A 17,791-nucleotide genomic window follows, 5' to 3' on the forward strand; every position below is an offset into this window, starting at 1 on the left:
AACTCGGGTAGGTGGCTGGCGTAAAGCTCACACGTGGCAGTGGGGCTCAGCGGCCTTTGGCAGAAAGATTTATCGTAACAGACTCCTATCCCAGGTTTTCTTTTCAACAAAACACTCAGAGTAGCAGCAGAGGTACCGAGGGCCATCACTGAGGTTTTTGAACACTGGGGATGGGAGGGGGAAAGCCCAAAATTAGATGCTAGGCAGAAAGGGGGTGAATGAAGATGAGCCTAGACTCTGGAGGACACGGTTGGGCCTGGGAAATGGAGGTGAGACAGTATGGGGGTGCCCCTTCTAACTGCTATGACCCACACTCTCTGGGCCCCAGAAAACACCATGATTTGTTCTGCAGTTCACTCCCCTACTCCTGAAGCTTCACAGGCCTAGTTACAACTCCTCCAGCTCCTCTGCCAGAGCCCTTCACTGGGCCAGCTTATCCATTGCTCTCTGCTGGGCTAGCTATCCTCCAGGCCCTGGATATACTGTTGTAGTCCCTCTGCCTGCCACAGCTTCTTTAGGTTCTTGAACTTCTTGGCTTTCTCTGTGGTAGCAGCTAGAAGGGTGGCCTGGGAGCCTTGGAGAGCCCTGGGCCTTCGGGCTGAGTCACCCAGAGACCTAGAGTCCTGCTCTAGGCCTCTGCCTCTATCTCCTGCTGTTGCCTCCTCCTTTGCTCCAGGTTGCCTTTGGCTGTCTTGGAGAGACCTGTTTCATCTCCTTCAGGTCCAGTTGGGGTGGCTCAGGCCTGGGGGAAGTTCTGGTTTACTCTTGAAAGCTTCACATACTTGTTTTCGTAGACTGGAACCTCCTCCTGGGACACCTGTCCTTTGACCCTTCACTGCTGTGCCAGGTCCGGTTGGGTCTGTGTTGAGGTGATGAACTTGTCTATTTTACCTTTTCTTGGTTCCATCCTCTGGCCTTGATGGTGAAGTAAAAAAGGAGGGACATGTTTGCTGATTCTGACCCCTGTCCTCATGGCCTCAGGGGTACTGGAAGATTCAATGACTGAGCTGAGTGGGCAGCCCTCAGCAGGTCTGCACCATGGGATTGGCTTCTTGCCCTCCCCTCTTAAATGTTTACTAGTCGCTGCCCTAGCTAGTTCTCTAGAGAAAGAAGTAATGATTGGAAGACAATTGTGAGGCAGTCCAAGCCCAGGAGGGTCCCGGGAGGAACACACAAAGAGGAGCAGCACCCCTCACTGTGTCCAGGTATATGTTATATTGAGCTGGCATCAAGGGATGGAAGGGTCAAGGGAAGGCCTGGAGCCATGCTGTGGGAGGCCTCATCCCACTAGCTCGGACTCTGTCTCTATCCTGCTGTATAGCATTTTCCCTATGACCTTTGCTCCCTGGCCTTTGCTAAGCCACTATCTGCTGAGATGTGAGGAGGGTGTAGCTCTGGTCTCCCTATGATGGGCTCCCCAGTCTTGGCTAGGATCTTCCACAGTCCCTCTGGCCCTGATAACTCATGAACCAAGAATGGGTAGAGGGACTCAGGAGATGGAGAAGGGCTAACCCAGCAGGTAGGTTGAACAGTGATGTAGATGGTGGAATAAGGGGAGAGAAAAGGTGTTGTCTTTGGCAACAGGGGTCATGATGAGTTAAAGAACTCAGCCAGTTAAGAGCTAGACATACAACCTGTGGTAAGATACCATGACATCCAGTCTTCACAGTTACCTATCTCCTGTTGACTAGACATTCTGTCTCCTCCTTGGCCTAAGAACACCCTGGGAGCAATGGTAGGGCCTGACCTTGAGCAGCAATGGTTGCCCTGGGAGAAAGGAAAGGTGATATTTAAGATGTACTATCCATAGGGCAGGGCCACACTAAAAACTCTCCTCAGAATGCCATCATTTGGTCCTCACAGTTCTCTAGGAAGTGGGTTTACTGGTCCCACTTCATGGATGGGAATGTTGAGGATGCCCCCACTTGAGCCTAAATGCTGGAGATCCTGGACCAATCTAGAGGAGCCACCTACATTTGGGGTCCCAACTCACCCGGAAGACCCCTGTTTCCAGATCCTAATTGTCTGTTGTTAGACTTCAATAGCAGTCACCCTGAGTAGACAAGACCACATTCTCAAAAAGCCCAGTTTCCTTCCCATCCCCCTACCATTGTCCTCTACTGGGGTTTCCCATGGGTCTCTAAGGATCACAAACCAGTCTTTCTATCCTAAATCCTAGTTGCCCCCATGACCTGGAATGCAGGCTCCAGGAACAAATGTGGGCAAGTCAACAAGTGTCCTGGCCACATTCCCACCATAGTGAAGTGGTGCAGGACAGGAGGCTGGCTCCTCTCAAATAGAAATGATCCGTGGAGGACTCATCGTTTAGTGGTTCATGGATGGTCCCATGAGTTCATCTGGTCTTTATTTGGAAGCCACCAGAGACATTCACATCTTGTTGATAACAAGCTGGAGAAAGGGATCCAAGGCAGCAAGGCCATGGTTCTATTTCTCAGCAAGAGCATCAGAGGGTAGGGAGCACTCCCAGAAATGAGGAGTGAAGGGTGTCTGAGGAGGAAGGCTCCCCTGTCCACCAAGACTGAGAAAGGGCCAAGTTTCTTTGTTTTAACAATGGTGCATAAGGGTGAGTGGGTGGGGTGGGAGAAGGTAAGAAGCCTGTTGCATTTCCAACATTCTGTCTTCTTTGTAATTGATGGAAACTACAGATTGGCATCGGTTTTCCTCATACAATAGATTCAGAGGTTCAAAAGCGCTAACACAATGACTTTTATATATTTAGAAATAGCCCCGCCCCACCTCCAAAGTTGAGCATTTGTTTCTGTAAAAATAAATACGTGGCAAGAATGCTGCATGGCTTCCTAGCATACAGGTGACTGTTGTGCAAGCTGCCTGCCCACCTGTGTGGGTGGGGACCTGCCCACAGCTGTCACCCCCGGCTCTTAACTCCTCTGGGCACACCCAGCTCATTAGACCATGGCCACACCCAGCTGCCCCAGTCCTGGTTGAACCAGAATGCCAGGAGCCTAAGGCGGCCCCTTGAACTCCAAACAATGGGCTATGCTGTAGTTAAGCAGGGCCCAGGGCCTCAGGCCTCAGAGAGCCAAAGCTGGCCCTGGGATCCTCCCTCACCATGCCAAGAGGAAGCCTTTGGGTCTCGTAGGATGCTCTGGCCCCCTGTGCCTCATTGGAGACCACAAGTGACCAGACATCCCATTGGGAGTGGGACTGAGTTCTAAGTAGTAAAAATAGACTGTCTGGAGCTGCCTCCCTGGTAGAGACTGAGGAGCAGCAGACATTATCTCACTCCTGCTCAATGTCCCCCTGGGGCAGGTAAGAGATGGGACTTGTTCCTTGTTTATAGCTGGGGAGCCCAAGCAAAGAGGATGGGACAGGCAGAGAGGAAGTTGTCAAGCTCAGCCCAGTACCTGTACTGTCCATGGAAATACCTCTGCTGGCCAGGCCACTACCCCTGGAATGCAGGACTGGCCCTTGGAGTAGAATGTGTCTTGACAGTGACACACACACAGAGGCCTCTCTGCCCTACCCCCTTCCAGGGCCACCACACCTCTTGTCTCCCAAGGCCATTTGGGCAGGGTCCCCTCCTATGTGGCACTACTATCCTTGAGGCACTGTGTGGCATGAGGAAGGACAGGGTGCCAAGCCAACCCAACCTGGGAAGTACATCTCCCAGGCAGTTCTGCTAACTCAGGACAAACCAGATTGGGGTTCGGCAGGTGGTGACACACTGCTATTTGTAGAAGCTATTTGTACATTGGAGGTGAGGGTGGCAGCCATCTCTGCCTAGTCATGTGACTGTTCAGAAGGCCAACATGGAGCTATGGATGGTTAGCTAGAAGGCATAGAGTCCGTGTAGAGAGTCAAAGAATGCCAGAAAGAGCCCTCATTTAGACAAGAGATGCAATGGCCTGAACTCAACCACAGTTTTGTATATTGTGGAGGGCTGCCTTTAGAGAGGTCCTCTTTCTTCATGAGCCCTCCATTGTCTCAAGGCTGTGTTCCCTGACTCCCAGTCCCTACTTGCTTCTCTCAGTAAAATCCACTCTAATTGGAGATGGGAATTTATTCTAAACTAGAGGCTGAGCAGGATGGTGATGGTGGTGGTGACAAGCAGGTAGCCTTGAGGCCTCAGGAGAGGAGAGAAGGGGAGAGGGGTCGATAAACAGCCAGGAGAACCAGACCCCATTCACCCCAGTCTCCAAAGCCAGGGAGGGATACTTGGGCTCAGAGTCCTCTCCTGGAAACATGGCATGAAGAACTTGAGGAGATGGGTCATGAGGACAGGGAGAGTGAGCACTGTCCTTGAGGGCCACAAGGTACCAATGTCTTCCTTTAAAGACAACTCTGCTGCACACAGTCATCCCCTAGAAGAGCCCAGGATAAAGGCATTCCTATAAGCTCTTTTATTTACCATTTAATCTGATTAATTATTTGCAGAGTCTATTTGTATTTTGGTTTACAAAATATTTTTCACATTTGTGACATCGTTTGACCATCATAATAACACAATAGGAATGTCTTCATTTTATGACAAGCTAAATGAAGTTCAGTGAGTTCAAGCAACTTGCTTTAGGGATCTGTATTAGTTACTTTTCTAGTTTTAGCTGCTTAGCTGCTACAACAAAATGCTCAACAAAGGCAATGTAAGGAACAAAGTGTTTCTTGTGGCTCAGGCTTGAAGATACAGTCACTGTAGCTATGGCAGGGGAGGCAGGGTGGTGAGGGTGACTCTAGCTGTGGCAGCTGGGGCGCAAGGTAGAGCTGGTCACACTGCTGGTGTTCCATCTGCTTTCTCCGCTTTAGTCTGTTTGGGAATCAGTTGTTTAGTTTTTGTTAACTTGACACAAACTAGAGTTACTTAGGAAGAGGGACGCTCAATGGAGGAATCACCTCCATCAGATTGGCTAGTGGGCTTGTCTATGGGGTATTTTCTTGATTTCTGACTCATGTGGGAGGGCCCAGCCCACTGTGGGTGCTACCACCCATGAGCAGGTAGTCCTGGGTACTATAAAGCAGGATGAGCAAGCTGGAAGGGGCAAGCCAGTAAGAAGCACTCCTCCATGGTCTCTGCCTCAGTTCCTGCCTCCAAGTTCCTTCCATGACTCCCATCAGCAATAAACTGTTTACCTGGAAGTGTAAGATCAAAATAAACCCTTTCCTCCCCAAGCTGCTTTTGGTCTTGGTATTTATCACAGCAACAGAAGGCAAACTAATACATCCAGGGTAGTTCTTCCATCCCCAGTCACAGCTCTTTAGGAAACGCTCACAGACATATCCAGAACTGTGTCTCCTAGGTGACTGCAAGTCTATCCAACATGACAGTGAAGATTCACCATCACTCAATCCCAACCTGGATGTGGTAGAAGCCAGGCCTGGAAGTCTGATGGATAGATTCATGCTACCAGATACTGCATCCCTTTTTTTAAGACTGGAGACCTGGAAATACTCCCTCAGGGTCCATACAGTGGGGTGAGGCCCTCTCCTAACACGCATATGAAGTCCACTCTCAGAAGGGCCCACTAATCTGCCATGTGGTTGACCCATGCCCATGTGTGGATCCATAGAAACCCAATACAACTCCCTCTGGAAGTGGAGTTCTCTGCTGCAACACTTCATGATGAACCCTCTTTAAGGGAGAAAGCCATCACCTGCCTTCAAATACCTGAAAAGCCATGAAAGCCAGTAGTCATCTGGAAACCAAGCAGGAAGCAGGTGGGTCAGTATAAGGACAGCTTGCTAATCACAGGACCTGCCTGAGGATGTTTCGGGCTGCTTTGGAAGGTGAGGCCTTCCCATCCATGGGATAGTTCAAACAAAGACTGAGAAACATTGTGCCTGGGAATGTTATAGAGGAAACCCAGCTATGCATGGGTGAGTGGGAGGAATGGGATGTATGGTATTCACGTGTTTTCATACCAACAGCCTATGCCTAAAATAAAAACTATTTCTCTGTTTGAGCCCCTGATGTCTTTCTATAGGTGCTATCCTGGAGCAAGGTAACCTCTGGTTAAGAGACTAAGAATAGAGATGAGCAAGGGAGGCAGAGACAGGCAGATCTCTGTGAGTTCAAGGCCAGCCTGGTCTACAGAGTAAGTTCCAGGACAGCCAGGGTTACACAGAGAAACCCTGTCTCAAAAACAAAACAAGAATAGTGTGTGTGTGCTGCTCCCGGCCTACAGCAATCTGGGCTGACTGGACTATACTTCTAAAGCTTGAGTCCTCTGAGGGATGAGTGCTCTAAGACAATCATTCTCTGCCCTTTCTGACAGGAAACTGGGACATACCCACTGTTTGGCCAGCCAGCCAGAGACCTGCCTAGGCCCTGAGAGTTACTGTGCCCTTTGCCACCATGACCAAAATGAGCTGTTACACAGGGCAGATGTTAGTCTCACCTTAGCCAAGGTTGCTGGCCTGAAGGACTCAGTTGGCCAGGTCACTGAGAGATCATCCTTCCTATGCAATCTTGCCCAGCTAGATCTTTGAGAATGATGAGAAGCATTCTCTTGAGACATGTGAACACCTGGAGTGTTGCAGGGCATTTGAGACAGTGTTAATAAAATTAACTTTGGATCAGGGGGTGGAGCCAGTGACTAGTTGACAAGAATTAGCCGTAGAGAGTATGGAGGATCCAGGAAGACAGAGAAAACGCACAGGACGGAGTAGGGAGGGACTTAGAGATTCTCAGTCTTTTTGGTCTGGGACCTGTGGAGAGAGACGCACTTGCTGGGTTTCAAAAAAAAAAAAAAAAAAAAAAAAGGAAGGTCAGCTGGTCGATCCTCCTCTGTTTCTTTGATCTACTGGGTCTTTACTCCAATATCTGCCTCCTGAGTCTTCAATGGTAATAGAATAACTTAGATAAAACAACACTGGAGTCCAGAATCTGGTATTTGGATGGAGAAATTTGACAGTAGCATACCAACACTGTCCATGTGACACCTCACACCTCAATCCATTTTCCTTAAGAAAGCCTTGAGGGCTGTGCTCAATGGTGAATAAAGGGTGAAACTCCATTTCCCCAACCCCTCTGTTTTCATCTCATTTTCTGCTTAATGTCTGATTTTCCTCCTCCATAGGCATACATGACGAGCCACGGGTTGGTGAGTGACTAAATCCCAGGTGCAACCTGGCCTATGTTCTAAAAGTCCTGGAAGCCATTCCCTCCTTCTGTAATAAATACCTATTGAATATCTCTGCACCTCCAGCCTCCAGTCCCTGACCCCCCCCCAAAAAAAAAACCAGACAGAAAAATGGTCAGAGTCAGGCCTGGCAGCACAAGCCTGTGAGCTCTGGGAGACTGGGGCAGAAGGATCACAAATTTAAGACCCACTTTATAAGGCAAGTACATGGCCGGTTTGGTCACATTGGTAAGAGCTTGTCACATTTTCTTTTAAGATTTAAAAAGGGCTAAAGGGGCTGGTGCTGTAGCTCAGTGATTTGCTTAGCCCCAGGCTTAATTCCCAGTAGTGAAGACATGGGGTGGGGGGAAGGAGAGGAGAGAAGGAAGGAAGAGCGGGAAGTGAAAGAGAAAGAAAAGAGAAGGTAACATTTCTGGACATGGTCCAGCTCCTTACTTCAGTGTGAATTTTGCTAAGAAACTTAACAACTTTGTGACTCAGTTTCCTTCTGTTATTGTAACCATTGAATAACTTAATCCATACAGAATTTAAAAAGTATTCCCCTTAAAAATCATATGATCAGGGCTGGAGAGATGGCTCAGTGGTTAAGAGTACTGACTGATTTTCCAAAGGATCCAGGTTTAATTACCAGCACCCACCTGGCAGGTCACAATTGTTTGTAACTCTAGTTCTGATACCTCACACAGTCATACAGACATACATGCACACACAAAAAAACAATCAACACAAAATAAAAAATTATAAAAAATGTATATGCTGAAATATTAACCCTCCCTCAATCGGTGGTAGCAAAAGCTGTCTAAATGGATTTAAGGCCCATTCAACAGGAGGGAATTTGTGGTACCATAAACTGTAGCCAGCTACTTGTGCCTGATGGATCATGGACCTAGAGGAAAACCTACTTTCCTAAACCAGAATGATTTCCTTATACATCCATATCCTTTAAGCTCATACATACGTGTGTGTAGGTAGCTCTTGCCCCTCATCAAAGAAGCTTCTTTTCGAAACAGATAAAGACCACCAGGGTATCCAACCCCAACTGATATACCTATGACATAACTCCTGCACCCAAGGTTTAGTGAATATCTCAAAAGAGGGGATGGGATGATTGTTAGCACCAGGTGTGTGTGTGTGTATGTGTGTGTGTGTGTGTGTGTGTGTGAGAGAGAGAGAGAGAGAGAGAGAGAGAGAGAGAGAGAGAGAGAGAGCGAGAGAGGAGACAGAGAGACAGAGAGAGAGAGAGAAACAACAATTAATAAAAGAGGACACGAATTTGAGAGAGAGGGGGGCGGAGAGTGGAAATGATGAAAATACAGTACTCACATAGGAAATCAACAAAAATAAATTAAAAACACAAAAAGAGCTGGGTACTGGTGGCGCACACCTTTAATCCCAGCACTCAGGAGGCAGAGGCAGGCAGATCTCTGTGAGTTCGAAGCCAGCCTATTCTACAGAGCGAGTTCCAGGATAGCTAGGGCTTTTACACAGAGAAACCCTGTCTCAAAACTAAACAAAAACAAACAAAAAACAAAATCCACAGAAAGAAAAATACTAATAAAACTACACTCTAGTATTTTGGGGAGAGGGGGTCATGGCTTACATTCTTGTTCTTTTTTTTTGAAGTTTTTCTCTCTTTGGGACAAAGTCTCACATATCCCAGGCTGGCCTTGAACTTGCTATGTATCTAAGAATGGCTTTGACTCCTGATCTTCCTGCCTCTACTTCCCAAGTGCTGGGCTTACAGGTGTATGTCATGTATGCCACCACACCTGGTGTTTTTTCATTTTTTAAAGCTTTTTTTTTTGTTTACAATGTGCATATATCCATGGATTATAAAGTATCTAATTTTTAAAGTTTAAAAAATATTATCCAAGCCAGGTGTTGGTGGCGCACACCTTTAATCCCAGCACTCGGGATGCAGAGGCAGGTGGATCTCTGTGAGTTCGAGACCAGCCTGGTCTACAAGCGCTAGTTCCAGGACAGCCTCCAAAGCCACAGAGAAACTCTGTCTCGGAAAATAAAATAAAATAAAATAAAAAATAAAACAAAAAAATTATTCAAAATTTTAAAAAGAGGGCATGTATCCATCCCTTCCAGGTCCTCTTAGGCTAAGTATAGAACCTGAACCCACAGTACCAGAAGCCCTAGGAGACATTCTAAGAAATGTGTGCAGAGCTCTGTGGTGACTGGGCAGGGGACTCACTGTTTAGGGAACCCCCAAAAGGCCTCTGAGGAGAGAACAATTCTGTAGAATTCCTACAAATAGGGAAGGCCAAGGAGGGGAAAAGAAATGCCAGTGACCCCAGCAGGCCAAAAGTAATCCATCAGTCCTTCATCTGTGTGTGGGTGCTCTGGAGGAGAGGCTGTACCAGCCCCAGGCAGGGATGAACACAGAAGAAAGGGCAGCATGCACCTGTTAGGAGGTACGGCCAGGCCCTGTGCCCAGTGAGTGTTTAGGTCATTTCTCTTTAGATATAAGTGAAATTGGGTGGAGGTGGAGGTGAAGAAAGGGCTTGACTGGATGAGGAAGGGTCTGCAAGAACTTGACCAAGGAGGTAGGGTTGGGACTGCTCTTGGATGGTTCAGTGCTTACGGGTGAGGAATGAGGAAGCAAGCAAGGAGGGCCAAAGCCAGTGACAATCCCGTCACCCACTCCAAATATACACATATGCCTGGACATCTCATGCCCCCATTTCCCACTACAGAGCCAAGTGGCAGGAAGATCTCAGGCAGCCTACTGGGGCTCAGGTGCCAAAGAGCTGCCCTAGTGGCTTGACCCCAGACCTGGTACCTCAGGGCGGGCAAGGCATCGCCAAGTGGTGACCAATGGAGCTGGCCACAGACCAGGCTCAGAACATCCTGGCAGTACCCTGCAAAGGTTAAGTATACAAGGCAGAGTGGGCAGGGCCTGAGGCAGGGAAGCAGGTGTAGGGCTTCATTCAATCCACAGCCCTCCACTTAGTGTGTTCCTGCTTAGCAGAGAGGTTATGCCCTGAGGGTGTAGCTACAGGTGTGACACAGGACACAGCTCCAAGGGCATGATGATCTAGACAATGGGCTTAAGTTCTTGTTTGCCTGTTTCAAGCTACCAAGTCTCTATCTCAATTTTCCTGTCTTTCACTGGGTCAATGATAATATCCACTGTATGTTACTGCGTGTGACATGCAGGCTCCCAAATCAAAGCTATCTAGGTTCTGGTGGCCATTCTTTGTGGATCCTCTATAGGTCTCTAGCTGGGCCCAGCTGGCAAGGTCACCTTTGGGTCTCCCTCAACTGATCACCCGCTCACACTTACTCCGGGGCCATAGTATGGTATAGCACAGGAATGACACCATGTATGTGTGTGTGTGGGGGGGGGGTGGTGGTAGTTCTTTGTGATGGTAACTGTGGCCCTGAAGGGCCATGTGGGCCAAGCAGAAGCAGGAGCTTCAGAGTAAAAGACATCCTGTCAGGAAGACATGCCTGGGGCACAGCCAAGTGGGCCTCCCTGCTAGTCCTAAATGCCCAGGGTTAGGGGGTCAGAGATGGCTGAACACTGGCAGAGGTATCTATCATGTGCTCAGGGGCTGTTTGGAATAGAGATGTGCTGCAGGCATGTGAGCATCTGGAGTTCAGAATCTGAAATTTGGGTGGAGAAATTTGATGGTAGCATTCCAACACTGTCCATGGGACACCCCACTTTAGGGCTACACGATAATGGACCAAACCCACTTTCCTTGACAAAGACTGCAGGGCTGGATTCAACGGGTGATTAGAAAATGAACATCCTTTCCCTCAAACCTGTCTTTTACCCTATCTTCTGCTTTGTGTTTGGTCTTCCTTCTCCATAGACATACATGGACAACCATGGGTTAGGGAATGGCATGTTCATGTAGGTACATGCATGTGTTTGGAGATGTGTGTGCATGCATGTGTCCAGGCCCCTGGAGGCTGGTGCCGAGTGTCTTCCTGGATTGCTCCCCATCTTACCCTCTGAGACAGAGTCTCTCCCTGATCCTGGAACTTATCCATTTGACTTGGCTGACTTACCAAGAGAGCCCCAGAATCCTCCTGCCTCCACCCTCCTAGTGCTGGGTTATAGATGAGCACAGTGCTAACTTTTCATATGTGCTGGGGATCCACATGTAGACAGTCCTGTTTGTGCAGCAAGTGGTTTATCATCCCCCCAAGACCAAGAGACTTAATTTTTAAAAGCAGTTTTAAGTTCACAGAAAAATGAACACAAGTATGGAGTCCCTGGTCCCAAGCATTCCTGGTTCCCTTTTATCAAACTCCTGAGCAAGAATGGCCAATTATTTAAGTCTGCAAGCCCAGATTGATCTTCATTGTCACCCACAGCCCAAAGTTTACATTATGGTTCACTCTCGGAGTTGTATTCTCAAGGGCTTTGACAACTAAGTAATATCATGTATCCACCATTGTATCATATAAAATAGTTTCCCTGTCCTGAAAATCCTCCCCACTCCTCCATGCACCCCATGTTTCCCCAGCCCCTGGAAACCACTGTCTTTTTACTATTGTCATACTTTTGCCTTTTCCAGAATATTATGTAGTTGCAAGTAGCCCTTTTCAGAGTTTCCTCATCACTGGGACAGAACGCTGGCAAAACAATTTAAGGTAAGGGTTATTTTGGTCCATCATTTCCAGGAAGACATGATGGCAGTGACTCCATGGAAGTGAGAATCCCCCCTACACACACACACACACACACACACACACACACACACAGAGAGAGAGAGAGAGAGAGAGAGAGAGAGAGAGAGAGAGAGAGAGAGAGAGAGGTAGTATATGTCAGTGGCTTGTTATGAGCTAACAGTGAGGAAGCAGAGAGCTCAGATGGAGGCCAATCAGGCTGCAGTTGTGCAGGGTACACCCTAAGACTGTGCCACCAGCCTGCGACCAAGTGTTCAGACACATGGATTTATGGGACCATTTCCCACTCCAATCATGACACTCTTTCCACTTAGAAATATACATTTATGGTTCTCCATGGTCTTTCATGGCTTAATGGTTCATATCATGTAAGCAGTGAATAATATTCCATTGCCTAGATGGGTACAATTTATTTATCCTTTATCCAGTAAAGCGGCACTAATGAACATTTACTTCTGTAAAACATTGGTGCAAGCCAGGCACTTGATTGACAGAGGCAAGAAGATCTCTGTGAGTTCAAGTTCTACATAGGGAGTTCTGGGACAGCTAGAACTATGTAGAGAAAACCTGTCTCAAAACAAAAATTGTGAGTGCCTATTTTTTTGTGTGACTTCCTGCTGCCTTGGGTAAGGACAGGAAACACAACTCCTGAATCACACAGTAAGAGTCTGTTCAGTGTCATATACACTCACAGTATCTCTCGAAGCAGCAGTACCACCCACATCCTCACCAGCAGTAAAGACGAAAAGTGATTTAGTGAAGCTCATCTGGCCGTTAGTCACTATAGCAAGAACCTCCTGCAGAGCTTCTGTTTCCATACTTAGGTAGCTGCTGCTTGACCGCATGCATGTCTGCATGCTTTCCCACTTACCTTGATTTTGAGAGTTAAGTCTGGGTGCAGCTCACCCAGCCTCCTGTCTTGCCACCTCTTCTAGTCCACAATCGATTGCAATGATAAAACCATGACCAAAAGGAACCCAGGGGTAGAAAGGTGCCCTTTGAATTATAGGTGACAGTGTACCATTGAGGGAAGTCAAGGCAGGAACTGAAGCAGAGGGCATGGAGGAACACTGTGTACTGACTCGCTTTGGCCTCACGCTCAGCTCTCTCTCTTACACTTCCCAGGACCACCTGTCCAGGGGTAGCATTACCTACAGTGAGCTGGCTCCTCCTACATCAATAATTAAGAAAATTCGAAACAGACATACCAAGCTGATGAAGGCAATCCTCAGCTGAGGGTCCCTCTTCCCAGGTTAGTCAAGTTGACAACCAGTACTAGTCAGTGGACTTGTAATTACTATTATCAGTTGTCAACTTGATACACAAACACGTGGTTCAACTTGGGGAAAAAAATCACAGTCTTTAAAAATGTTCAACCCTTGAAAAATTCAAGTTCTCTTTAAAAATCCAAAGTCTCTTAGCTGTGGGTGCTTTTAAAATCCGGAATAAGTTTCATGCTTTCTTATCCAAAGAGGGAAGAGCCAGGGCACAGTTATAATCAAACCAAAACAAAACAAACCCCAGTGGTGTAAACAGCACCCACTGAGCCTCCATGGGTGTGCTGCGGAAGCTCTTTGACCCATGTCCTGATTCACACTGGACTGTGTCCAGGGGCCTCCTGAAGCCCCTTCCCCGCTTCAGAACAGCACCAGGCAGCCCCAGACTCTGAGGAGTCACTTGGACCAGGCCAGTCATGGACTGAGGTAAAAAGAACAAACTCTTTTCTGCCTCTCCCTTCTCTCTCTTCCTCGCTCCTTCTTTCTACTCCCATGCTGGCATTTCTCCTTTCTCCTCTCTCTTCCTCACTCCTTCTCTACTCCCTTCTTCCTCCCTGTCTCCCCTTTTTTCTTTTTCCCTTTCCCTCTTTTTGATGTGGAATTGAGATAGACAGTTTTTAAGTAAATAATTTGGCAGCATTTGGCGCACTCGTGATGTTGTGAAAATGTCACCTCTGTCTAGTTCCCAAAGTTTCATCACCCCTGAAGAAAACCCCACAGACATTAGTCTTCCTTTCCCTCCCGTCTGCCCAGGCCCTGGGAACTGCCCACCTATCTTCTGTCTCTCTGAGTTTAGCTATTCTTGTAATAGATTAAATGCAATCTTACATGTGCCCTTCTCCACCTGGATTCAAGTGTTTTTTCAGGAAAAAGATAGGGAACCTCTTCACCTTTGCCCTCCTCCTTGCCCCCTGTCCACTCTCTTCTGTGTCTCCTACCCACAGTGAATGCTATTTCCCATTTCTTCTAATCTCTAGCACAATACTTTAAAAGTTCATAGATTCAGTCAACAAACTATTCGTGATAATGGGATTATTAATGAAAGCCTTTAATCACAGCTGTTTTGTAAGCTGAAGTAGGAGGAGCTGAAATTCAAGGCCAGCCTGAACCACATATCAAGTTCAAGGCTACCCTAGACATTTTAGTGAGACCCTGTCTCAAAATAAAAAAATAAATAAATAAAAAGAGGCTGGGGATATATAGATCAGGGATAAAGCACTAGCCCAGAAGATGCGAGGCTGTAGGTCCAATCCCCAGAATGGGGACCAGGGTGCTCTCTGGCTGGTGCAGGCAAGAACCAGTCAACAGCCATTAAAACTGTGTTAAAGCAATGTGAGAGCTGGGGGAGGGGGCAGAAGAAAGCCAGCTGTCTCACTGAGGATCCAAATAGTCAGGGAAAGATCAGGGCTATCTTATCTACCTATCACCTTAGTGCTGAGCTCTCAGCACAGTTCCTGAAACCTAGAATGGGGAAGAATGGACAGGCCAGTCACTTAAACAATTCATCTTCTAGCTAAAGGCTGGAGGCTGAAGAATGGGCTATCCTGGGAAGTGGGGAATGCCACATCTAGAGACCAGTAAGCAAAAGGTTCAGCTCCTTCACAGACCGAGGGATGGTTTAACCTAGATAAAGATGGGAGGAGCTGACGAGAGAAGAAGGGACCTGGTTGGGCAGGACCTTGGAAGTTACACAAGAGAGCTGCACTTTAGAGTAGAAAAGGGCTTCAAGAAGATCTGCATTGTAAAAATGCATCTTCCCATCCGAAGTGGAGGTTACAGGGCCTCCTAGGGGCCAGGTACACGGAGGAGCTGGCTTTGTTCCTGACTTTTTGTGGCTGATGTTCCCACAGGGAGCAAAGGGTCTTAGTACTCCCTGAGAATAATTCAGTCAATCATCACAAAGTGTGGGGACAGTTCAGTGGATGCCAAGGCCCAGGTAATCCTCCCAAGGAGTGAAATCTGGGCAGTGAGGGGGAATTGATGAATTAAAAGAGAATTCATGGCTGTGGGAGCTCAACCCCAATTGGTACATCTACAACAAAATCCCTACATGTAAGACTCAGGGAACACCGCAGAAGAAGAGGTAGAGGACTGTAAGAGCCTGCTACTAAATAGTGTCTCCTGGATGTGATAGGGATCTCAGCACTATGGTTGTCAAACAATGACAACACCAGTAGATGAGCCAATGTGGGTGGAGGGAAATTCATGAGGCGCCCACCCTAGATGAAGAGTTACAGATAACCAATGTATACAGAGAGGGAGAATAAATTCTCCCCCTAGGGATAACCCTGATAGGTTATCCAAGCCCAAGTGGCCAGCCCTACACACAAATACATATGAGCAACACTACATGGGTTCCAAGGACCCAGAGCCAAGCATGCATGGTGACTCACCTGTAATTCCAGAGTGTGAGGCAGAAACAGGCACTCCCTGGAGTAAGCTAGTTAGCTAGACTAGCTAGGCTCAGTGAGAGACCTTGCCTCCATTTATAAAGTGAGAAGCAATTCAGAATGACACTTGATGTCATACTCAGGTGGCCATATTCACATGTAAACACACATGCTCAAAGGTATACATACCATACACACATACCCATTATTTTTTTTAAAGGAAAGCTAAAAAGGCATCCACACCTTTAATCCCAGCACTTGGGAGGCTGAGGCAGGAGGATGTCAAGAGGATCACAAGTCTGAGGGTATCCTGAGCTACATAGCATGACTGTATCAAAAATAGCGGCGATGATGGTGATGATGATGATGATGATGGTGATGATGATGATGATGACATAGAGAGGCAAAGGGGTTTCCAGATCACACTCCAGCATTTAAGAAAGTGCTAAGCAAAATTCTGCTGAAGGAACTGAAAAGTCCAGTGTAGTCATTGTGAAAAGTGTCAGGCCAGGGCTTGGTGGGGGGAACGGGGAATAGGATGGACAGACAGACAGACCCTCTTACACATTCTGGACTTACCCTCAGCAAAATAGGAAGTCCTTCATTATGTAAACAAGATCCTGTTTTGACAAGTGGGATTAACTGCATTTCTCTTTTGGATTCAGTACATGTAACCTTCCCCCTGATCAGTTCAAACATTCCCGTGTTTGAGGAGCAGAATAAAGATTATAAAGGGGAAAAATGCTAAGAAAGATAAAAACACTTAGCTTGTGACATCCAACATGAGATTTCTCAGCCAGACAATTGTCTTAGTATGCAGAGTGTTGTGGAGCTATAAGCTACTCTACTTATTGCCCTCTAGCAGTATACTCAATAAACCATTTTTCCTATTTTTTTTTAAAGAGTATTGGTACTGGGGCTGGTATTGGCTCAGAGGGTAAAAGTGCTTGGCTCAGGTTGACCCCTGAAGCCCACAGTGGAGGGGAGAACTGAATTCCCAAAGTGTCTTCTAACCTCCACATGTACACAGTAGTACCCAGCACCCACATGGTGGCTCACAACCATCTATAATGAGATCTGGCCTGCAGGGACACAGGCAGGCAGAACATTGTATACATAATAAATAAAATCTCAAAAAAAAAATAAGCTGGGCATTGGTGTCTCACGCCTTTAATCCCAGCACTCAGGAGGCAGAGGCAGGTGGATCTCTGTGAGTTTGAGGCCAGCCTGGTCTCCAGAGCGAGTGCCAGGATAGGCTACAAAGCTACACAGAGAAACCCTGTCTCGAAAAACCAAAAAAAAAAAAAAAGAACAAGTGGTCAAAATGCAGAGAACAAGTGACTGTGGGGTTCCAGGCCCCAACAGAGACACCTATACCCCAACTCCCGCATCTAAGGCTCAAGAAAGAGCAGGGAAGAGTCAGGGGACCAGGAAATCTTCTGTGGGAGTGTGTCTCCTAGAAGTGGCAGAGAAGCTCCACCGATGATACTTCAACAATATGGATGCCTAAAAACAGACTTGACAAAGTGCAACACCAATAGACACCCTAACTAGGAAGGGTAACTAACTCTATAGGGCCATCGGCGGACAAAGAACTACAGACAGCCAAGAAATGCAGAGGGGAATAAAATGTATGAGCCTCCCAGTTGGTTATCCAGGATAACACTAAATGACCAACCCTGAAATCACATACATAAAAGAAACAGACTAAGCAGGTTATATTAGGTGTGTGTGTGTGTGTGTGTGTGTGTGTGTGTGTGTGTGTGTGTGTGTACACGCAAGCACTGACATGCCACATATGCATATAGAGGTCAGAACTTTCAGAAGGGAGTTCTATTCTTACCAACTGTAGGATCAGGGGATCAGACTCAGGTCATGGAGCTTCTATTGACTGAGCCCTTTTGCCAGACTTGTAAAATCTTTTCAGATATATGTTGGGTTTCTTTGGAAAGTTTTGTCTGCATGTAAACAAGTATATCATACTGTCAGTTTTTGCATCAATGAAACTATGGATTTGTAATCCTCCTTAAAAAGAGAGAGGAAAACCCTGAACTTTGGTCCAAAGGATGCAGGGAGGAGACCAGTGCAGAAGAAGGTCATCTTCCAGTTAAGTCCCAAACATCCAAGGTTCATTAGAGGAGGGAGGGACAGTGTTTCCAGGGCCCTGGGAGGAGTTGTCCAGGAATACCTATTCCAAAGTCTACACTAGATCTTTAGCTATGGTATTTGCAAGAGAAAGTGACTACAGCAAACAGAATGAAAGCCTGCTAAGCCTTTGTGCTGGCTAGTTTTATGTCAACTTGTCACCATCGAGAGTCAAGAGAGGAGAGATCCTCAATGGAGAATATGCCACTAT

General features: G+C 47.1%; 1 pseudogene; it reads right to left on the bottom strand.

Moving 5' to 3' along the window:
* Positions 1 to 375: 375 nt before the first annotated feature.
* LOC100762100 lies at positions 376 to 13,463 on the bottom strand (annotated as a pseudogene).
* Between the last annotated feature and the right edge of the window lie 4,328 nt (positions 13,464 to 17,791).

Source organism: Cricetulus griseus, chromosome 7 (assembly GCF_003668045.3).
Source record: "Cricetulus griseus strain 17A/GY chromosome 7, alternate assembly CriGri-PICRH-1.0, whole genome shotgun sequence".
Classification (NCBI taxonomy): domain Eukaryota; kingdom Metazoa; phylum Chordata; class Mammalia; order Rodentia; family Cricetidae; genus Cricetulus; species Cricetulus griseus.